The 23,678-nt window shown below is 47.6% G+C and overlaps 1 long non-coding RNA gene across 2 annotated transcripts; it reads right to left on the bottom strand.

The window, feature by feature from the left end:
* Positions 1 to 12,197: 12,197 nt before the first annotated feature.
* On the bottom strand, positions 12,198 to 23,192 carry LOC125922681 (uncharacterized). 2 transcript variants are annotated; one of them, XR_007457736.1, is made up of 3 exons: positions 22,964 to 23,192; positions 21,779 to 21,829; positions 12,198 to 12,495 (listed from the first exon to the last, which is right to left on the bottom strand). It is a non-coding gene; the product is annotated as an uncharacterized LOC125922681 (long non-coding RNA). The 2 variants fall into 2 exon arrangements; XR_007457735.1 differs by lacking the exon at positions 12,198 to 12,495 and adding an exon at positions 17,372 to 17,568.
* Between the last annotated feature and the right edge of the window lie 486 nt (positions 23,193 to 23,678).

Here is a 23,678-nt window from a genome sequence, read left to right as displayed (position 1 = left end):
CCCTAGATGTTTTTTGATTAATAGATGATATCGTTCAGAATTTATTTGGCCACAAATGGCAGAAACTCAATGCAAATGGGCTTAAATGCAGAGAGAGAGAGAAAGAGAGAGAGAGAGTGAGTGAGTGGGGGAGGGGAGAGAGTTTTGGTTTACGAAATGAACGCATGTGGTTTCAGGAATGGTTGGATCAGAGTGTAAAAACTGATGTTTTCCGTCTCATCACTCTGCTTTTGACTACCCTCGGTATCATTCGCAGGCAGGATCTCCCCACAAGATGGCAAAGAGGATCACTGTCCTGCCAGCTGGACCTTCTCGGTGGAAGAAGAAGGTCTACCTCTTCCCTGGTAGTTATGGCAAAAGTCTTGTGCGGCGGGATCGCCTCAGTCTGGTGTGGGCCAATGCACATCGTTGGCCCGGTATCTACGTACAGGTACTAAGTCACGTGTCTACCCCTGGCGTCATGAGAGCAAGACAGGAGCACAAGAGTTCCCCCAAAGACCAAGGAAATAATGAATGCTCTGCAGGCAGAAGGCACAGGTATCTGTCCCGTGGATCTTGCGTGCCTGTCTTGAGGTTTCTATGATCAAGAATAAGATTTTTCTGGTCAAGGTCCTCAGTCAACTGAAGCCTGCAGAGGAGTCACCGGAAGCACAGGGCCTCTGCTCAGGGGTGATCCGAGGATATTTCTTCGGAGGCCAGATGTCCCCACAATGAGGCATCACTTCCCAATCCCCCCACGGCCCAGCGCCCATGGGAATCGCGTAGCACGGTTGGCGATGCTTCCGGTGACATCCTTTTGGGCGGGACACAGGACCAGTGTGGGCCAGATGATGGCACAGTTTGGGTAACTGTGTCCTGATGACACCCCTCCCCCAGCCTTCCCCTCCCCCTTCTTAGACTCACACCTTCCACACGCAGGTCTCTCCACACAGGCCCAGCAGACCGCCCCAGCCAGGCGGCTGCACCCCACTCCCCCTGTTGCTTTGATGGCTCAGTGAGCCCTGGCATGACCCCGAGGGGCCCAGACATGTCCGTCAGGATCCCTTCGCGTACCAGGTACTGTTGCAAAACCCTAAAATGACTTTAGGGAAAAGGTAATTTATTGCTCGTATAACCCAAGCGTTATACGAAAAGCCCAAGGGAAGCCCAGGCTGAACAGAGAGGGCTTGGGGGATTGTCACTGGATCTCTTCCCTCCCCTCGTAAAATGGACAAGCATTTGTGTTTGGGAGAGAGGGACAGGCAAGAAGGGCACAAAAGGAGGGGCGCCCGGGTGGCCCACGGTTAAGGGTGCGACTTTGGCTCAGGTCATGATCTCACGGTTCCTGTGTTGGAGCCCCGCATCGGGCTCTGTGCTGATGGCTCAGAGCCTGGAGCCTGCCTCGGATTCTGTGTCTCCCTCTCTCTCTGCCCCTCCCCCACTCACGCTCTGTCTCTCTCTGTCTCTCTCTCTCTCTCAAAAATAAATAAACATTAAAAAAAGAAGAAGTGCACAAAAGGGAACCAGATAATTTCAGAGGGTGGCATATTTAATGAGGTCAGAGATGGAGGGAGGGTCCCCCTTGGGCAGTGGGCACCAGGGAGGCCTCTCTGAGGAGGCGGTAGCTGAGCTGAGCCCTGAGTGAGAGCAGGAGCCAGCTTCACACAAGGCCAGCGGCAGAACATTCTAGATTGAGGAAAGAGCAGGAGACAGAACTGCATCTGAGAAACGCTGAGGCAGGCAGCGCTGAAGGCGATGGCATTTGCGAGATGAGGTCCGATCACGAGGGCTCTGAAGATCCTGCTGAGGAGTCTGAAGTTGCTTCTAAGTGCCAGGGAAAGCTACTGGAAGTTTCCAAGCAGGGGAGTGCTGTGATCAGAGTACACCTACCTCCCGAGGTACTCCCCAATGTCTCTGTTTTGAGGTATCAGCTCTGACCCCAAGGAGGCCTCGGTGCGGGGAACACAAATGGAGGTCCCCATAGACTCAGAGAAGCTTCGCGGCAGCTTTGGGTGGAAACGCTGATGTAGACACCCTCAGGATCAGGGAGGCCCTGAGCCCCACAGAACTGCACCGCTGGAGGCCATGCGGCCGATACGAGAAGATGTGATTCAGTCATACACTCATTCAGCACGCATTTATTGAGCACTTGCTGTGTGCAGGCATCGGTGTGGTGGCCTACAACGAGCTGGACACGATCCCCCCTCACACACACACAAGAGACGCTCAGAATCTAGTGAGGAGGAAAGGGAAAGTCACAGGCTCGAGCGCGTCCTAAGTCCTGGGGAATTACGGCACTGAGTCCTTAGGATGAGTCAGCCAGGAAGAGGTAGAGATGCCACTCATCTCCCGGTGTAGCGGAGGAGCGGGGAGGTCTTCTCGGGTCTGCCTGGCTACAAAGTGGTCGCTCGGCCCTCTGGACCCCACACATCTGCCACTTAAAAACACATGACACCTGCTGGAATTGTTGACAGAGCAAAGCAGCGTGGGGACCCTTGGTGGAATTCAAGGGATTTTCATCCCCCTGGGTTCTGGGGTGGCTGGGAGTACACCCCCCGCCGTGGACGGCGTCCCAGGCGTCTCCCAGGTCCGAGTCGCAAACCACAGATGGCTGACTGGCGGGCCAAAGAGCCGGCACCTGGGGGTCACCTTCGGGAACAGACTGTCAGAAGTAGTTGTGCCTGAGGCTGACCTAGTTTGGCAGTGGACTGCACGCAGTCGCTGTCCTCTTCAGGATTTGTTCCAGGCATTTGTTTATTTGCAAACCACTCTATTTGTCGCTAAAAATACTCCTCCGAAGCAGAGGCACAACTGACCGTGACTCTCCGTGAAACAGCCCAGCGAACAGGCACGGAAGCCTCTCCGGGGGCCTCTGGGTTCAGGGACCGCAGGAGGACAGGTGAGGCCTTCCAGCCTTAAGACAGGCAGCACCGGTCACTCCCAAACCCCAGACAAATCCCTCCTAAGATGTGCGTCCATTAGGAAGGGCCTCTCTGGCTGACTGTGGACGGTTTTGTGTGGACTCGTCAGTTGCAACAGAGTAAATTCAGCTCAGACTGAGTTAGTCTCACACACACACACACACACGCACACACACACACGTACTGTCTCAATGAACAAAGATTCCAGGGGTAGCTTCAGGTGCAGCTGGATCCAGGTGCTCAACAGATCGCCGGAATCCATCTTTCTCTGGCCTTCTTTCGGTTCTACTCTCTTTGGGGTTGGCTTCACTCTCAAGCAAGATTTCTCCTTTGGCTTCCAGGAGCCCCAGGCTTACATATTCACAGCTCCAAGCTCAACCAAAAGAGGGCTTTTTTTCTCTGATAATTTTTTCAACAGTTTTGTTGAGGCATAGTTCATATGCATAAACTGTGTATAGTTACAGTGCACAATTTGATAAATTTTCACAGGTATGCACACCCATGAAACCAAGCACCACAATCAAGGTAGCAAGCAGATCTACGGCCCCCAAAAGTTTCCTTGTGTCCCTTCACGATTTCCCCTTAGTCTTCCTTTTTCCCCACCCCCAAGTCACTACTGATCTGCTTTTTGTCACTTCAGATGAGTTTGCCTATTCTAGAGTTTTCTGTAAATGGAATCACACAGTATGTATCCCTTCGGGGAAGGAGGAGTCCTGGGTTACTCTGAGTTTAATCGGCTCTTGTTTCTCAAGTTCCCTAAGGTAGAAGCTGATACCATTGATCTGAGACCTGTCTTCTGTCTGACGTCTGTGCTTAGTGCTAGAAGTCTCTTCCCGAGAGCTGCTTTAGTCACGTGTCACAAATCCTATGTTGTGTTTTCAGTTCCCTTCCCTTCAGAATCTTCTCTGACGTAATTGTTAATTTCTTCTCTGACCCATGCTATTTAGAAGTGTGTAATTTAGTTTCAAACGTTTGGGAATTTTCCAGAGATATTTCTGCTATTGATTTCAAATTGTCTCCACTGTGGTCAGAGCACGTACTTGATTCGACTTGAATCTTCTTATAGGATTTTTTTAAGGGGCTGTTGAAGGTATTACAATATCCCTAGATGTCTGACCAAGGACAGAGTTTGGCAGTCTGATGGCTGAGCCATTGGTCCCCGGGGTTGTTTAATGTCCACCGTACATTTAAGGAACTGTTCGAAGATACTGCACTTTATGTCCGCTCTCCGGGTTCCATTCACATGCTTCCTCCCCAGACCCTCCTGTTCCCTGCCTTCCAATCCTGCTCCTTCCAATCCTCTTCTCAACTGCCTAAGTCGGGAGTCAGCCGACCTTTTCTCTAAAGGGCCAGATAGTATGTATTTTAGACTTTGCAGACCATACATATGGTCTCTGTTGCACTCAACTCTACCCTTGTAGTACAGAGGTGCTAACAAACAACATGAAAATGAATGGGTGTGGCCGTGTTCCAATAAAACTTTGTTATAAAACAGGCACGGGGCTGGGTTTGGTCCCCCCCCCCCCCCAACCCGTGCCAGAGTTGGCCAGCCGTGATCTAAGGCACTCACCATTGCCCATGAAAGGATGCATTCCCTTGACTCCCTCTTTGGGGCGCCTGGGTGGCTCAGTCGGTTGAACGACCGACTTCTGCTCGGGTCATGATCTTGTGGTTCGTGAGTTCGAGCCCCGCGTCGGTCTCTGTGCTGACAGCTCGGAGCCTGGAGCCCCTCCAGATTCTGTGTCTCCCTCTCTCTCTGCCCCTCCCCCGCTCATGCTCTGTCTCTTTCTGTCTCAGAAATACACATTAAAAAAAATTAAAAAAAAAAAAAAGGAAAGAAAAGATGCATTCCCTGGACTCCCTCTCTTAACTGTTCCGTGCAAAAATGGATGAGTGGCTACGTTGCCCAAAGGAAGATTTCCTCTCGCCATTTTCTTTTTTTATTTATTTATTTATTTATTTATTTATTTTTAATTTTTTTTTTCAACGTTTTTTATTTTTATTTTTGGGACAGAGAGAGACAGAGCATGAACGGGGGAGGGGCAGAGAGAGAGGGAGACACAGAATCGGAAGCAGGCTCCGGGCTCCGAGCCATCAGCCCAGAGCCCGACGCGGGGCTCGAACTCACGGACCGCGAGATCGTGACCCGGCTGAAGTCGGACGCTTAACCGACTGCGCCACCCAGGCGCCCCACCTCTCGCCATTTTCAGGGCCACTGCCAAGTGGAGCTGTCTTGCAGCAGGGATCCGTTTTAGGCCCACGTGTACATATCAAGTCAGAGAAGCAGTGGCCTGGGCTTGGGCTAATTCCTCCTCTTTCAGAGAGTTGTAGGTAACTTCCCACGAGGTTCGAGCTGGGCGCTGCGGGAGAAGAATCGGTGAAACACTGGTAGGTGAGATGAGATCTGGGCTACTCGTTTGTGAAGCGTGTACCCTCTGACCTCACTTGTGTCTGATCCCCAAGGTCCGTTGCTGTCTTGCCGTGGATGGTCACTAGGTCTGCTCATTTTATTGCTTGGTTGACACCTCCCAGTTAGGACAGGCAGTTCCAGTCATATAGTCCCTTGATGTCCCGTGGTCACAACTCAGTTTCCACCAAAGCCCAGTTATATGCCAGCGGCTGTGTTTTGAATGGCCTATAGTTCTCTGTGGTTACCTTCATGGCCTCCTTCCTAAACTCTAGGGGTTTGTGTCGTGTCCCTACCATCAGGACGAGCGATTCCACAAAGATCTTTCTCTTGCACAAATACCTCTAGTGACATGGGACTTCTTGGTCACATAGCATGAACAACAAGGATGCTCAGGCTACGGCATAGTCCTTCTTCAGAACCCTTCTGTGCTCTGGGCCCCGCTCAAAGCTAGAAGCTTTCCAGCGCACCTGATGAATTGGATCGCATCACTTTTCTCAAGTGTGAAACGCGCTGCCTCCGGGACCCAAACACCTAACAAGTTTGCGTTTCCTTCTTAGCGGTGGGAGGTCCCATCCTGCCTCGAACCACTGAACATCTGTAAAGTTCGCCAATGTGACAGACCCCAGATCCTTTATGGGTCTTATCTCCCATTTCCGATAGCATTCTTCTTGTTCATTGGGCCCAATTTGTATGATATCACTGAGGCAACAAACCAATGGGTTGTTCTTGAGGTCGTCCACATAGCCCAGGTCCCTTCGGACTATATGAGGACAGAAAGCAGGATAGTCTGGGGGCAAACCGTGAGTATAATTCCAGAGCAAAATTGTGATTATGCCATCGTCCATCTTGTGCAAAAGCACACTGCTTCTGACCGTCCGTCTTGATGGGTGTGGAAAAAACCACATCCACCATAATAACAGCCACCTACCATATTCCCAAGGTCATGTAAGTTTGCTCTAGTAAAAATATCATATATGGTATATTAGCTGAAATTGAGGCTATTACCTTGTCAAGTTTGTGATGGTCCCTTTTCATCCACCTAGATCCGTCTGATTGTTGCAGGGGCTAGACTGGGGAAGTGAACCGAGGGATGATAGGGACCATCACCTACATCACCTACACCTAGGCCTTTGAAGATGGCACTAATCTTAGCCATTCCCCTCTCACAGGATTAGACAGACAGACAGGCAAATAGGTTGATATTTATGTTTATAAAAATTTATGTCAAATATGTATATATTCTTTACCATCATGTCGTGGCAGGGGTGAGGGGTTGCTGAAATTTCAGGAGCTTCCACTTGGTGTTTATAGATCAAGAAGCCAATGTGAAGTCTCTGACAATTGCTAAATACGTCCATTCACATTATATACATTTGACCAGAGAAATTGCCCAGTGGACCCACTGTGGAACAGACCTACCCCAAGATTCCGTTTATTACCGACGTCATGTGTCTTCTCTAATAGTGTTGATTTATGACTCTGGGTATCAGGGTCAATTTAGACCTTGTGCCCAAAAGCCCTTGAAATCTCTGGGTTCTCCTTTCCCCAAGTTACCTGCATTAACGGACGTAGATGCTTTCAGGAAGGACTGGCATCTATTCTGTGATTGTAAGCTCTGTCTTCACGAGGACTTGGCTGCTCGTTCAGTCAGTGAGGTTCTGGGTCTGAGATGCGGCTCTGGTCCGGAAACTGGGCAAAGGATCATGACTTTCCACCAAGGCAGCTGACCTTGGTCTTTTCTGTATCCATCCTGGATCTCTTGATCACACATACTAAACAACCCCCTTATTGGCTGTCCATCCATCTCTCCCCTAGAAACACGATGTTCTGTGGGCCAAACAGTGGAGGTGAAGGCCTGGCGTAACTGAGGTAACGGGTCGCTCAAATAATTCACACTAATAGCCTGTGATTGCCTAGATCTGACTCAGTCCTCACAGGCTGGCAGTGCTTGTAAATCCGCAAGTTCGGGCTGGAGAATGGAGTCAGGAGGCTGTCTGCAGACTTTAAACAAAACAGGACAGCTTTAGAAGTCACTTTGAAAGTCTTTACATATGTTAATAGAGGGTCACCAAGAGGGTGCGTTGGGACCATCAGGCCTGGGGCAAGTTCAGAGAAATCCTTGTTATGGGGTCGAGTTGGGTTAACTAGGTTTTCCGTCATCTCCCCAGAACTATTTCAGCTTCTACCTCAGCAAAGGGAGAAATGACTCAGCGTACATCCAATTAATTTGCTAGGAGCTACATGAAAACCCTGAGGTTTGTGTTTTTGCCTCTTAATAGTCTGACAGTTGTGCTAAAATCTTTTCAGAACCACCTCTGGAGTGTATATTAAGCTTCCTGCCACCTTCTTGGGGGAAGATTAAAGCAAAGATTGTTTTCCTCTGTTTTGTGGGGAGGTGGAGGGAAGGTGTGTGTGTGGGGGGGTGTTTGACTGAAGTTCGAGAAGAATTTTATCTTTGTTTCTTCAAAAAGTTGCTTTCAAATGAAACCTAGGTATGCCACTGCTTTTCTTCCCACCCGAGGAAGTCGGTCTCATGGCCTCTCGGGCCTGGAGGGAGTTGCCCTGGCCACCGCGGAGCCCTGGGGCCTTCCAGGGCTGCTGATAACTGGGTCCACGCCTTTAGGAATCCAGACAGCGGGAGAGGACGCTGGAGTGAGCTGTGCCCCACAGCACCCGCTGTGCTCCCCACCAGACCCTATGAAGGGCTCTTTGTCCCTTCCCCAGCCATCACCCACTGGCCAGTCCCCTCCAGACCAAATAGATAGTGGACAATGGGCGACAATGGGAAAGAGCATGACTTCTGTCACTGAGACTTTTCCCGGAGGGGCAGGTGGTTCTCACAGAGCAGCACAGCAGAAATTCTCAAATCCAAACTTCTGATAAAAAGTCATTTCCAGAAAGACAAACACTCCATGATTCCACTTATAGGAGGGATCCAAAAAAGTCAGATTCATAGAAAGAAAGAACAACGGTGGTTGCTGGGGTTGGGGGGAGGGGAGGTAGGGAGGGATGTAGAGTTTCAGTTTTACAAGATGAACAGCGCTGGAGGGGGTGGGGTCGGGGGGGGGGGGGAATGAAGAGGTGAAACAAACAGGGATTGGGGGGCAGTGAGAACATTCTGCAGAAAACCACCTTAATGGATACACGTCATTCTACGTCTGTCCAGACCCACGGAGTGCGCACCACCAATTGTGAACACGGTGTGATCTGTGCCTTTGGGGGCCATTATGATGTGTCAGGGGAAGTTGGTCAGTTGTAACCAAGGTACCACTCTGCTGGGGGGTGTGGATGAGCGGGGGAGGTGTGCGTGTGCAAGGGCGGGGGTACGTGGAAATCTCTGTGTCATCCCCTGACTTTTATTGTGAACCTGAAAGTGCTTTAAAAAATAAAGTCTTGGGGCGCCTGGGTGGCTGAGTCGGTTAAGCGGCTGACTTCGGCTCAGGTCATGATCTCGCGGTCCGTGGGTTCGAGCCCCGCGTCGGGCTCCGTGCTGACAGCTCAGAGCCTGGAGCCTGTTTCAGATTCTGTGTCTCCCTCTCGTTAAGATGGTAAAAGTTTTAAGTTTGAATGGTCACAGTGAAAGGTTTCTTTTCAGTTTATTTATTTATTTTGAGAAAGAGGGAGCACACGTGGGAGAGGGGCAGAGAGAGAGGGAGAGAGGGGATCCCAAGCAGGTTCCATGCTGTCAGCCCAGAGCCTCCTGGTGGGCTCGATCTCGTGACCGTGAGATTATGACCCGAGCTGAAACCTAAGAGTCAGATGCTTAACCAACTGAGCCCCCCGGGTGCCCTAGGACGGTAACTTTTAAGTTGTGTGTTTTTCCACGCACAGCCTCCCCGCACTGTCCCCACCCCCAGCAGAGTGGTACCTTGGTTACGACCGATGAACTTCCCCGGACACATCATGATCGCCCCAAGGGCACGGATCACATCATGTTCACAATTGGTGGTGTGCACTCTGTGCTTCTGGACAGATGTGGACTGACAGGTGTCAGTGAATATGGTTTTCTACAGAATAAAAGATATCTTTAGAAGTCATTGAATCCTCACCTACTGCAAACCCAGGTGGCCCCAAAGGGTTAACAATAGAACACGCATAGGTATAAACAAGGCCGGGTGTTCAAGGCATGTCCGTTTACACGCTCCACACATGAATGTGTATACTCAGGCTGCGTAATACTTTCAGGAGAGGGGTGTTCTGAGCGTCCCAAAGCCAAATGGAGAAAAATTGTTTGGGGCACCGGAAATCTGTGCTCCTATGTCCAAGAGAGAAGAAGGACATAGAGCTCCCTGGAGCTCCTAAGTGGCTCAGTCGGTTGAATGTCCGACTTCGGCTCAGGTCATGATCTCACGGTTGGTGAGTTCGAGCCCCACAGCTCTCCGCTGTCAGCACAGGGCCGGCTTCAGATCCTCTGTACCTCCCCTGCTCTCTCTCTCTCTCTGTCTCTCAAAAATAAACATTTAAAAACAAAAAGGAAGGCGGAGGCCCTGAGAGAGGGGAGGGTGAGCTCTAGTTGAGCTGGGGCGACTGGAACAGAGGGAAATGAGAACCCACCAGAAGCCGACTGCAAAGGGACAGAGGAGAGGCCTTGCCCTTCATGGAAGCTTCTTGTCCTCTAGGAGCAGAGGAGCCACATTCACGTATAGCGCTGACCCTCTGTGCAGTTTTGGAGGACGCATCTGCAGTGTGGGCTTTTGTGAAGATGTGGATTATTAAGATGCAAATTAATAATCATAATTCCTGGGCCCTTTAACGGCACCTCTTCCTGAAAGGTCTCAAAGAGCTTTACTATTTACTGTTCCACACAAAATGCTGCTTTCTCCAGTAACACTGTGAGGGATAAATGGCCACAAAACCGATATAAAAAGAAAACATTTTAAATACAGTCACTATCGCAGGTGCATTTTGGATGGGAAATGTATTTGGTCGGATAAATTGTTATCAGCTAGGCTTTCCCTAGTTTTCTCCCTTTTTAAGCCACCATAAAAACCCAGAGTAAGTTACCATGAAAAGCTATAATAATGCTAATTTTGTTCCCATTTCCTGGCTTTTTCCACTAGACTTGAGGCTCTTTAATATGACTTTAAAATTTTTTCCCATTAATAATACCCTTTCTTTTGGGCTCTGCTCTTTTGAAGTGGTATTATTATTTCCCTCTATGACTGACGGTGGCATATTTGCTGTTTAAAATCAACTCCTAATGCATGAAAGCACATCCCCAAGGGCCACGCTGTCTACCCTGAAGTTTAAAAGCTTCCAAAAATGAGTGGGGCTGCATCCTTCTGAATGGAAACGTCCGGGACAGCTTGCCCCGAAACCTCTGTGGGAACAGGCACATCTGGAGCATGGGGCGCATCGAAATGAGCAGGCGTGTGTCTCTTCTGCCACTTGCTGTCCACAGTCCTGGGAACAGCCCAGGTGCAAGCGGTCCCCACACGTGCGGGGGCACCCACCGAGGGCAGCCGTTTTCCCGCACACTCCTACCCTCGGCCCCCTCCCACCTCCCCAGCAGGGGAACAGCCGCTTTTCCTCCAGAAGCGGTTCCCCAAGGGTACACAGATGCTGAGCCGGGGTGTCGAGGGAATCTGAAGGCTGAATTTGACGAGCCTGGTCAGCATCCAACTTAGAAGTGAGACTTACGTCAGCTCACTTCTGTTGGGCCTGGTCCTGTCTTCAGAGGCCTTGAAGGACCAGTGCGTGTGACTTAGAGCACCCCCCCCCCCCCCCCCCCCCCCCCCCCCCCAGGAAACAAGTTTGCTACCTTAATGCACTCAGCTTGCTTGGTGGAACAAAAGCTGTTTACTGAGTAAATGAATGAACGAGTAAATGAAGGATAGAGAGATGATTCGTGTTAAGCCCCAGCACAACCCTAAGAGGTAGACACTATCATTATCCCCATCCTGTAGATGAGAAAACTAAGGATCAGAGAAGGTAAGCCCTTGCCAAGATCGCGGAGCTGGCTCGTGACAGAGCTAAGATTCGAATCGTTGTCTTATTCCAGAGCCTGAGATTCTTCTCCCCCTCTGACTTTGTGCTCATGCCCGTCAGCCGAATTCCCGCCTCTAAGTCCACTTGGTTTGGGGACCATCTTGAAGGTTTTTTACGGCTTGGCCGCCAGTGTATGAAAATAGTCAAATGACGTAGATAATAATAACTTAACGCTTACATAGCACTTACTCCCCGCCAGGCACCGTTCTAAGCGCTTTGTGTGTATTAATTAATTAAATCTTCACAACCCTCCTATGAAGTAAGGTGAGAACCTGCCTTTACACGCAAGGACAACGAAGACAGATATATCCATGCCTGCAAGTGGGAAAGACTAGATTCCAGGCTGGACACTTTGGTTCCTGAGTTCATGCTCACGAGCTTTGTGCTGTTGATTGCGATAGAGGGGCACGTGTTCCTGAATATTCTTGTCTTTTCCCTCTGACGGCTGGTGGGTCTGAGGAGTGTCAGGGCCATGCCAGCATCACCCCGGCAGGACAGAGATGCCACGTTCCCACGGACAATTGAGGAGAATTTAATCAAGAGATGATTTACAAAAGTGTGGGTGGGGGTTAAAGGAAGCCCGCCCATGAGGGATGATTAAGGACTTGACTTGAACAACAGCGGTTGCGACCCACATCGGAAAGCGTAAGGTCAGAGGATGCTTCTGGAACCCAGAGGGAGAGGAAGGGAGAGGCAGTTAAAAGGGAGGGACACCAGGCAAGAGTACAGCCACCGCTGTTCTGCAGCCCAGCAGTGAGGGAAATAATCCGGGGAAATAAACACTTGGATTCCTTTTCCCTACCAGCAGCCCCAGGGGTGGCTCCTCCTACTGGCTGAACCCCAGTGGAAGCAAGCGGGTCTCCTCAGCCTCCTGGAGCTCAGGGCAGGGTGAGGAAGGCTGGCGTTGTAATCCATACAGGCTGCTAAACAAAAATATCTACAGACAGGTGGCTTAAACGGCAAATATTTATTGTTCGTGGTTCGGGAGGCTGGTGAGTCCAAGATCAGGGGGGCTGGCAGATTCGGTATCTGATGACAGCTCGATTCTTGGCTCTCAGATGGCCATCTTCTCACTGTGTCCTCACGTCGTAGGAGAGGAACAAGGGTTTCTTTATCAGGATGCTGACCCCATTCCTGCGGGTTCAACCCTCACGACGTTCTCACCTCCCAAAGACGTCACCTCCTAACACCATCACACTGGGGAGTAGATTCAACATGTGAGCCTTGGCGGGGGGGGTGCACGTTACAGTTATGGCAGCGGGAATGTGGGGCTGGAGGGGCAAACCAGACATTCAGCACAGTAAGATAAATTCATTACTTAAAAAAGCCTTCTATCATTGAAAAGACAAAACAGGGCCACCTGGGTGGCCCAGCTGGTTAAGCGTCCGACTTCGGCTCCAGTCATGACCATGATCTCACAGCTCATGAATTCCAGCCCCTCATCGGGCTCTGTGCTGACAGCTCAGAGCCTGCCTGGATGCTGCTTCAAATTCTGTGTCTCTCTTCGGCTCCTTCCCTGCTTGCCCTCCTGTCTTTCTTTCTCTCAAAAATAAACAAACATTAAAAAAAAATTTTTTTTTGTTTTTAAAGAGAAAACAAAGCAAAACTTTGGAAACCATTCCTCTGGTCCGATCCCAGGATTTCACAAGCGAGGAAACAGAGGTGGAAAACAGTGTCTTGAACTGATCCAAACTGCAAACCTCAAACCCTAGTCAACTGAGTACAAATCCCTGATTTGTCCTCAGGAATATCCTTCTAACTTTTTCTTGCGGTCATACTTCAGAGACATACACTCCTTTAAGCATTGGTGTTCCCAACCACTTGCTGATTTTTCATGAGAGGTCCCTTAAATCACCCGCTGTAACCCACTGCCTGGCCACTCCGAGGCCTCTGAATTTACAGTTCCAGTTAAAGTCACGTCCGTGAAGGGGGAGGGAACGAAGAACTCTCCCATCCCTTCAAGCCCCCAAATTGATTTGGCACTCGAAGTCACTGTTATATTTTATACTGAGTCTTCTGAATCAGTTCATTGAATTTTAGCTGTAGCTATATAAAATCCTCTCCAGTGAAATTATTTGGCCATATTGCAGATGGTTCTGCCATGATCTATCAATGCCACTAACTATCAGCAATAAACAAAAAAAAAATCCTCCTTCTTCTCCTTTCATTATAATGAATTTTCTAAACTCGAATTGAACCTTGGAAGGTGCATTACTGGAGTTTTAATTTTTAAAACATAGCATTTTGTATTTGTTATATAAAACACACAAGATGGGTGATGGCAAATTCTGAATGTTTTTTGTGCTGTAGAAAGGTTGCTGGGGAGATTTGGAAAAGCTTGGCTTGGATTTCTGGGGAGGAAAGGATGGGTTTGGGGACGGCTCGGGGCAGTCCAGTTGGATTGGGACACCTGTGGTTTAGTGCAGGTCAGGGCAATGGAGTTTAAGCAAAGGGCAGGAGTGAAAACCTGGCTGGAGTTATTTCAATGCACTAAATGTATCCGACGGTTGCAAAAATATATATTACTGTCCTGCACAAGCACCTGATTTCCAGGCCAGAGCTATGGAAGCCAACTTTAGAAAAGCCTTACAAGATGGCTTAGGTGGAGGAAGCAAATGGTATCACAAAGAGGAAACAATTCACAGTTCAGGGAGGAAAAGCTATGAGTGCAGATGAATACTCAGACACCACAAATATTTCTGCATTAAAAACCCAAGTCCTGTACTCTAAGAGTGCATCTGGAGTTAACATACATGAGATTTTTTAATGAGATTCAAAAATTTTTTAATGTTTCTTTATTTTTGAGACAGAGACAGAGCTTGAGCGGGGGAGGGGCAGAGAGAGAAGGAGACACAGAGTCCGAAGCAGGCTCCAGTCTCCGGGCTGTCAGCACGGAGCCCGACGCGGGGCTCGAACTCACAAACCGTGAGATCGTGACCTGAGCCGAAGTCGGACGCTTATCCGACTGAGGCACGCAGGTGCCCCTAATGAGATTTTTAAGACAAACCTTTAGGTAATGACGAAGCTGGAGTTCATGTTAACTTGCTCAGTAAAACGACAGACAGGAAGCTCTCCCACCCCTTGCTGGCATAAAGTGACTGCATATTTACAGTGCTGTGGTCTTTTTATTTTATTTTTTTTTTATTTTTTTTTTCAACGTTTTTATTTATTTTTGGGACACAGAGAGACAGAGCATGAACGGGGGAGGGGCAGAGAGAGAGGGAGACACAGAATCGGAAACAGGCTCCAGGCTCCGAGCCATCAGCCCAGAGCCTGACGCGGGGCTCGAACTCACGGACCGCGAGATCGTGACCTGGCTGAAGTCGGACGCTTAACCGACTGCGCCACCCAGGCGCCCCTGCTGTGGTCTTTTTAGACAGACATTTAATATATGTGTTCCCTCCGTAGGGGAAAGCCCATCAGCTAGGCTATATTTTATCCTCTCATTGTCTATTAGAGGATATACGATGACATTTTAACCAATGGAAAGCCACGCAGAAAGATGAAAAAAAAAAAAAACTTCAGAAAGCACTCTGTCTTTTTTGCAACATTTGCATTACTTTTGACATGGAGGGGGGTGGGGAGAACCAAGATGTTTCAATAGAAAAAATGTTAGGTTGGAAGGATAGAAAAAGCGAAGTAAAAAAGACAACAGATACTCCGTATTCGTTTTGGTTCTTTGGTTGCAAGCAACGGCAACTGACTTGATAATTTAACAAAGAGGATTTATGGGAAGGATACTGGGGACTCACAGGAGCTCTAGGAGGCTGGAGAGCCGGCTGGGGAGCGGGACTGACAACCAAGCCCCGACACCCGCCTCGTAGGGGGTTTGGTCACTGTGCCGGGAAGAGTAGGTGCTCTGTGTGTGTGTCTACACCTCCTGCTTACAATCCGCAGTCCAAGAAGAGAAGGTCATTGGCCAAGCACGGGCTCGTGCCCACTTCAGCCTGTGTTAGGTCAGGGACAGACAGGGTCCGACTTCAGAGTAAAGTCTCCCAGAATGACCATTCAAGTGGCAATTCCCTAAAAGCGGTAGGAGATGCTTTGGCACAACCCCCCAATAGCACATGTGGTACAGAACACAAAAGAAAAACAAACAAAAAAACATGTTTGTACTTCCCTTTTCTCAAAAATATTTTATCACTCAAATCCTGTATTTTCCTGTGGAAAGGTACTTGACACTTTCCCTCTTTTTTTTCTAGAAGAGTGATCCTCAAATGGCCTTTTCCCCTTTCTTCTAGAATAGTAATTCTCAGCACCACCGGTGCATTGGTTTTCCAGGGCTGCCATGATGGATTACCACCGACTGAGGTGGCTTACAAAACAGAAGTCTGAAATGGAGGCTTTGGCAGGACTGTGCCCATTCGGAAGGCTCCAAGGATGAATCCTTCCTTGTCTCTCCCTAGTTTCTGGTGGTTGCTGGCAATCCTTGGTGTCCTGTGGCTTGTTGATGTGCCACCACATTTTCCGCCTCCGTCCTCACCATGACTTCTCCCCATGTGTCTCTGTGTCTCTCCTCTTCTCAGAAGAACACTGGTGTTCTGAGAACACCAGTAACACCGAATTGAGGGCCCATCCTAATCTAGTAGGACCTCATCTTAACTCATCGTATTTGCAAAGACTCTAATGGCGAATGAAGTTATTTTCTGAGGTTCTGGGTGGACGTGACCGTGGGGGTGGGGCGACACTATTCAACTCAGGGCACCCAGGAATTACGAATTCTCAGAAATGCACATTGTAAGCCCCCACCCTAGACCTATTGAGTCACAAACTTTGGGAGCGGAGCCCAGCAATCATGTTGACACAAGATGTCCAGGGGATTTGAAGCCCTCCAAAGGGTGAGGACCAATGTCCCAGGGGGAGCTGCACATGTCTCTCCCACTGCAGCACTTGGTGCTCATAGAAAACATATGGAAAGTTGTCATTTTAAGGGAAGGATGAGGGTCTACGGGAGAGGGAACGTCATAGCAGGGTAGCAGGGTAGTAGGAATATGGGTCTGTAGTTTGAAGGAAGAGTGGACCTACACTTGAGCTCTGATAATTTGCCAGTGGTTGGAAGGGACCACGTACTCATACTGACCCCACATAACGATCATCACATTCATAATTATCATCATCCACTCAAATCACATACAGCAGAAAACCGAAGTCATCACATAGAGGACCTCAGAAGTTGTTTATTAGAGTCAGGTGATGGTTCTTCTACCTTGGCAATAGATTTAATTTCTATAAACTATTTTTTTAGTCCTTAATGTTGTCTCTTTCCTCCAGAGAAATTAAGGCTTTCTTAATAGCCAAAGGAAAAATAAATAATATTCTTTCTTAAGATTTCTGAACTCTTAAGATTCCTCCGGATTCTGGCTCTCTGTCATTTCTCTGTAATGCCAGTCATTGACGTACCGTGCAGACCCTCTCTCAGAGGTTGGCTGAATTGAATTTACACTATTTGAGGATCTTGGTTCACATGGACTGTGTCTGTTTCACCATGATTAAACTTCATATCAATCAATCCATCAGCCAGCAACAAATTTCAAGCATGTTCTCTGTACTCCAACACTATGTTAGGTATTTTTAGAAAGGAATATGAAGGCACATACAGAAATATTAAACACCCCCTTACACGCACCTCCCCTCCTCCACATAGACTCCTTAAGAAGGCAGTGTAGTATTTAGGAAATAGTTTGAATTTGGGGTCTGGAAGACCTTGGATGTGCTAACTAACCTCCCTCTTTCTGCTTCAAAACAGCCTGTGACAGAGACATTTACTGTTCACTGAGTGCCATGTACTCCCCCCTATGACCCTGCCCCCTTGCAGTTAGGCACTCACATGGCTAATTCTGACCAATAGGTGTGAGCAGAAGTGATGTGCGTCACTCCCTTTCCAGAGCATTTAAAACCCAGCGTGTGACTCTCCAGTTTTTTGCTGCCTCTTCTTCAGAAAGCTCTGAAGCCATGTATTGAGGCAGGGCAACAAGCGCAACCTCTAATGGCCCGAGTCTTTGCGTGGCCAAGTGGAGTAGAGCCTCCTGCTTACTTACAAGAACTGAGCAAGAAATGAGTCATTGTTGGTTAAGCCACTGAGATGTGGGTTTTTAATGTCACTGCACCATTGCCTGGTTTATGCTCACTAATAGAGCTGCTGATCCACCGTAGATCAAGAGTTCCTCTCCCGGGACTCAGTCTTGAGCAGGTGCCTCTATGCATGAGTAAATGCTCGGAGAACATTCGCCATCCCCACAGTTTGTTCATTAGACTGTTCCTGCAACAAAACTGGATACCACAGTACTCCCTGTCCGGCCACCCAGGGTTCTCTTTATTCCCGTCCATTTCCTCGTCAAGTTCCCCAGATTTTTGTCAACTCTGTGGGTCTCTTCATATTCCTTGAATAAGTTCCCCTTTGCTTAATGTAGCCAAGATCTGTTTCTTTTGTACTCGGCAAGGCTCCTCTCCTTGGCCTCGGCACCACTGATAATGGGACTTTAAAAACACCCACCCGTGCCCCTGATGACACCACTCCTGCCATAGATACTGCCCACTGCATCCCAAAAATTATCTTGGGGACCAGGCCCAAGCAGGGGGTTATAATTAGACCTGCTTATCTTCTTCCCCTGGGAGACCATCAGGACCAATCTCATTACCTCAGACACCCCCCAAAAGTGCCAGCCTCCCAGACCATTCCTGACTCATCTGATGCCCACACAGCCCTGGGTGTTTCTTAGTGTTGCTCATGCTGCCCACCCTTCCCAACCCTCAGGTTCTTCCAGTGCACCTCTAAAACTCATGTTTGATCAGCAGCAAAATCCCCACTGTCCCCAGCTGCTTCTCTTGTTACAGCCTGCCTTTCCCTGTGAATGTGGTTTCCCTAAAGCCCTCTCCAATTATCAATGGCTTTCTCCTGGAGGCGCAGGGCATTGCCCTCAATTCTCCTTCTAGACCACTACCTCCTATCCCACCCCTGCCTCCCCATCCTGCACACGATCCAGCTCAGTGGGAGCGCACAGACCCACTCCTTTCCTATTGTGCGTATCTACCAGCCTCCAAGACATGTCTCCTTATTCAGGGAAGAGGAGAACTAGGTTGGCCATGGTGTTTTTGTTCCAGCACTCCTTGTCAGCATTCTTGGAGGCTTCAGTACCTATGTAGATGGCTCATCCCAACACTCTGGCCTCTCGGTTCCTATCCTCCATTTGTCTTTTTTCTCATCTCATCTCAGCTACCCATTCCCAGAATCATGTTCTAGACTCCTACATGATCAATAACTCCACCTTCTCCAAAATCTCTATTTCAAAAAGCATCCCACTTTCTAATTACATCCTCCCATCTTTCCAGCTCATTCTTTCTATTATTCTAACTCCAACCAGACCTTTCAGTTCCCTTGACCCTACAAAGTCTTCACTGTCCATCACTTGCTTTCTGTTTCTACGTCCCTCCTTACCCATCCCTATAGCCCCTCTGGAGAAGCATTGCAGAGGTTAGCAGCACAGGCTCAGACTCAGACTGCCAAGGTCAAATCCTGGCTCTGTCACTTATTAGCTATGTGTCCATAGATAAGTTACTCAATCTTCTGTGTCTCAATTCACCATCTATAAAATGGGGGATGGGGTGCAAACAATAGTATCTATCTTTCTAATAGGGTTGTTATAAAGATTAAATGGGTTAATATTTAATATTAATATTTAATATACAGGTTCTTACATGTGTCTGGTATGTAGGAGCCACTATGTAAGTGCATGTGAAATAAATTTTTAATACTCCTCAAGCATTTCTTTTAAATGCATCTCATTCTCTCCCTCTTACCCACTTGGCAAAAACCAAACTCTTGGTAAACCCTATTCCCCATGTGCTCCATATAACCAGGTACAAATGGCTTGAAAAAAAACACACAGCAATAGTTCACTCTAAATTTATAAATGTATAGCCACATACCTCGTGTGGGCTCAGAATTCTGCCTCATTCCCTAAAGAATAAATTCTTCAACTCTATTTTTAAAGCATTCTCCTCTCTCTGTAAGTCTTTAATATCCCTACCTAACCTTTAGCTGATGACCTTCTTTCTCCTTTCATGGAGAAACCAAAACAGTTACAGAACTTTCTCATATTTCAACCACAATATCAACCAATCCATTTGCATTTCTATCCACCTACTCTTCTGTCTCAGGCCAACCCTTCCTCTTGGGCACTGGCGCTCATCCCCTCCTCTCTACTCAAAGACTTGCTCTATGCAAGTATTTTCTTCCTCCACTGGAATATAAATTTCTCCCCATCAATAATGTGCATTCCCATTGTGTAAAAACATGCTCTGATATTGCTCATCTTTTAAAAAAAACTGAAAATCTCCCTTACCTGAAGCCCCTGCTGACCCATTTCTCTCCTGCCCTTTTAAGCAAAAGTCTTTGCAAGAGTTGTCTATCTCAGCTGCCTCTGCTTTTTCATCAGTTCTCTTCTCCTCTCTACTGCACTGAACTTGCTCTTGTCAAGGTTGCCCAAGACTTCTGCACTGGCCAAAGTCAATGCACCCTCATCCTACTTGACCAACAATACCAGCAACTTGGTGAGCACCGCCTTATTCTTGAAACATCTTTTCCCTGGCCTCCAGGACATGACAGCCTTTCGTGTTTCTTCTCGCACTGGTCAACTCTTTTCTGTCTCTTTTGCGGGTCTCTCTTCTTCCTGACCTCTGCAAGTTGAGAGTCCCAGGTCCCATTCAGTCTCAAGATTCTAAATACCAACTGTACATCGATGACTCTTAAACTTGCACTTTTACCCCTCTCCCCTGAAATCAAGACTCATATATCCACCAGCTTAACTAAAATCTATATTTTGATTTCTAAATAGTCACTCTGGGCTTAAAATATCTAAAGCATGTTTTTACACAATGGGAATGCACATCATTGATGGGGAGAAATTTATATTCCAGTGGAGGAAGAAAATACTTGCATAGAGCAAGTCTTTGAGTAGAGAAGAGGGGATGAGTGCCAGTGCCCAACATAATTCTCTATTTTTACCACCCTACCCCCAAACCTGCTCCTCTTGTATCTTTTCCATCCCAGCAAATGGTAGCATTGTTGATGCAGTTGGCCGGGTCAAAAATCTTGAACTCAGCCTTAATTCTGCTTTTCCTCTCACTTCGATATCCAGTCTATCAGCAAGTCTTCTGGGACTAACTTCAAAATATATCCAGAATCTAACATATTCTTGCATGCCCCTTGCTGCTACTCCGCTCTAAGCCACCATTGTCTCTCACCTGGATGACCAAAGGGGTCCCCCAGTTGGTCCCCCTCCTTCCACCTAAACTGCTTCTTTCCTCTCATTCATTTTTCACACAGCAGCCAGCCAGTGTGATCCTTCTGACACCTGAGCCATTTCATGTTACCCTTCTACAAGAGCTTCTCATCACATTTGGAATGACGTATAAAGACCTAACCATGACTTTCAAGGCCCCTGGTAATCTGACTGTATCCCTGTTCCCATTAACTGCCTGTTTACTCTATTGTTCATTCTTCTTTAGACACATCCCCAGAATCTTTGACCTCTTTGTTAACCTTCAGACAAGACACACTATGTATATTCCATATCGAGGCCTTTGTCCCCATGGTTCTAGGGGTCTGTCTAGAGTGCACCTCCCCCCCACACACACACACCCATCTTTGTCATGGTTCAACCTCTCTCCTCATTCCAGTCTCTGTTTAAATGTCATTTCCTAAGACCATTGCATCTAACACAGCCCGCTCCCTATTCCAGTCACTCTCGGTTGTAGACAGTTTCTGACGATGGCTGCCATCAATTCTGCCCATCAGGAGATGGAGTCTTTTTGCCCGCCCTTGAATAGGGGCTGGTCTTGTGACCTGCTTTGGCCAGCAGAACACAGAGGAAGTGGCAGTGTGCCAGTTCCAGGACCAGTCTTTAGCAAGCCTGGAAACTTCCAGGCTGTTTTCTCTGGGCAGGCTGGCTGCCATACTATAAAGAAGATCAAGCTAGACTACTGAATGATGAGGCACCATGTAAAGAGAGAAAGAGAACACATGGAGGGCCATGGAGGCACCAAATACATGAATGAATTCTTGGTTCTCTCAGCTCATTCGGCCAGTGAATGTGGCCAAGCGGTTGACCCCAATGGGTCAAATGAGCTGGCTGAACCATCCCCAAATTTCTGACCCACAGAATCATGAAAAATAATAAATCCTTTAAGACCACTAAATTTGGGGATAGTTTGTTACAAGGCAATAAATAACTGAAAATATTTTCCTTGCTCTGTGCTATCTATAGACAAAATGTGTCCTCCCCAAATTCATATGTTGAAAGCTGTTCTCCATTATGATGGGGAGGTGAGACCTCTGGAAGGTGATTGGGTCATGAAGGCAGAGCTCTCACAAATGGGATTAGCCCCTTATAAAAGAGATCCCACAGAGCTCTCTTGTTCTTCCACCGAGTAAGGACACAGCAAGAAGGCTGCTGTTACAAACCAGCAGGTGGGCTCTCACCAGACATCGAATCACCAAGCACCTTGATCTTGGACTTCCCAGCCTCCAGAACTGTAAGAAATAAATTTCTGTTGTTTATGAGCCACTCCGGCAATGGTATTTTGCTACTCCATATTATGGTGTTTTGTTATAGTAGCTTGAACAGACTAAGACACCGCTTAGTTTTCTTCATAGTAATTATCTCAGTAAGAAATTACACAATTATTAGTTTTTCTGTCTACTGTTTATTATCTGTCTCTGCCTCCAGAATATAAATCTATAAGGAAAAGGACTTTTTCTTGTTCACCACCGCATTTCCAGTGTTTGGAACAATCTCTGGCCTATTTTAGGACTCAATAGATATTTGTTGATAAATTAATATACCAAGAACCCTAACTGATACATGAGGCTTACTTTTCTACAAGAATCATATCTATCCTCATGGAAACATTTTCCTTCAAATCTTAACATCCAATAACATTGGCCTTTTATTTTTATTTTATTTTTAATGTTTATTTTTATTTTTGAGAGAGAGACAGAGAGACAGAGAGACAGAGTGCAAGCAGAGAGAGAGAGAAGGAGACACAGAATCTGAAGCAGGCTCCAGGCTCCAAGCTGTCAGCACAGAGCCTGATGTGGGGCTCAAACTCACAAACTGTGAGATCATGACCTGAGCCCAAGTGGAATGCTTAAACGACTGAGCCACCCAGGTGTCCCTGCATTTGTCTTTTTTTTTTTTTAACTTTTTTTTTTTTAGCGTTTATTTTTGAGAGACAGGGAGAGACAGAGAATGAGCAGGGGAGGGGCAGAGGGAGAGGGAGACACAGAATCTGAAACAGGCTCCAAGCTCTGAGAGTCAGCACAGAGCCTGATGCGGGGCTTGAACTCGTGAACTGTGAGATCATGACCTGAGCCAAAGTTGGACGCTTAACCGACTGAGCCATCCAGGCGACCCTACATTTGTCTTTTAAATCAGAGATCTCTATTAGGTTGCTAGGGAAACATCAGATTTTTTTTTTTTAATTCCAGAAAATACTTTGGGCCAAGATCTGCACTGCATTTTAAGATGATTTGGGCATTGTTACCACTCACTGGATAGTGCAGAGCAATCCTGTGGGTTGGTTAATGACAAAGTACCACTTTGTCCCCTTATCTTCTCAGGACAGACTTCTTGTGCTACCCAGCCCCTCCCATTTAAATACATACATGTCACCATTTTAGGACAGAATATCCAAGCAGGGCTGATAGTTCTTATTAATTCCTGCAATCCCACCAATTTTTCCATCAGGGCAACATGAGAACAGCCCCTTCTGTGTTAGTCATCGAAGATCATTTTCTGGTATGTTTCCTCCCTGACTCACTGGCCCTCACCCCACATAAGATAGCGGACATCGACACATTGGGCAATGCCTTTCTCAGAAATAGGTTTACTGTGACTTCCTTCATGCCTGGTTGGAACACGGAGTCATAATTAGAATGAGGCTCATCTCCCAGGTCATTGTTCTGATGGTTCTAAACTGGTTCCCACTATGCCATTTCTTTCTACATGAATAGGACCTTTGCCTTTCTGATTGCAGACATGTAAGACTGACCACCAGGTCCCTGACACTTCCCTGTGACTACCATTTTCCCTGGTGTTTTTGGGTACTCTGCCCTATACATTTCATTTGGGGAGCCACATTGCTAGGTTGTAATTTAAGTTTTCTAAATTTAGTCTGTAGAAGGCTCACGGCCAATGGAAGGGGATTATAGCTTACTAGGAATCTACATTTAAGCAGGAGAAAGTCCTCTCTGGGGATCTGGATTTATTTACAGAGTTTGGGGACTCAAGTGAAGACCAAACAGACTTAGCAGCCACACTTCCCCAATGCAATTTAACAGTCTCTTAAGCACAAAATCAAACACAATATAAATAAAGTGG

This window comes from Panthera uncia, chromosome B1 (genome assembly GCF_023721935.1).
Source record: "Panthera uncia isolate 11264 chromosome B1, Puncia_PCG_1.0, whole genome shotgun sequence".
Lineage (NCBI taxonomy): Eukaryota > Metazoa > Chordata > Mammalia > Carnivora > Felidae > Panthera > Panthera uncia.
Note: the sequence above shows the minus strand (reverse complement) of the source record. Positions and strands in the feature narration are given on the sequence as shown.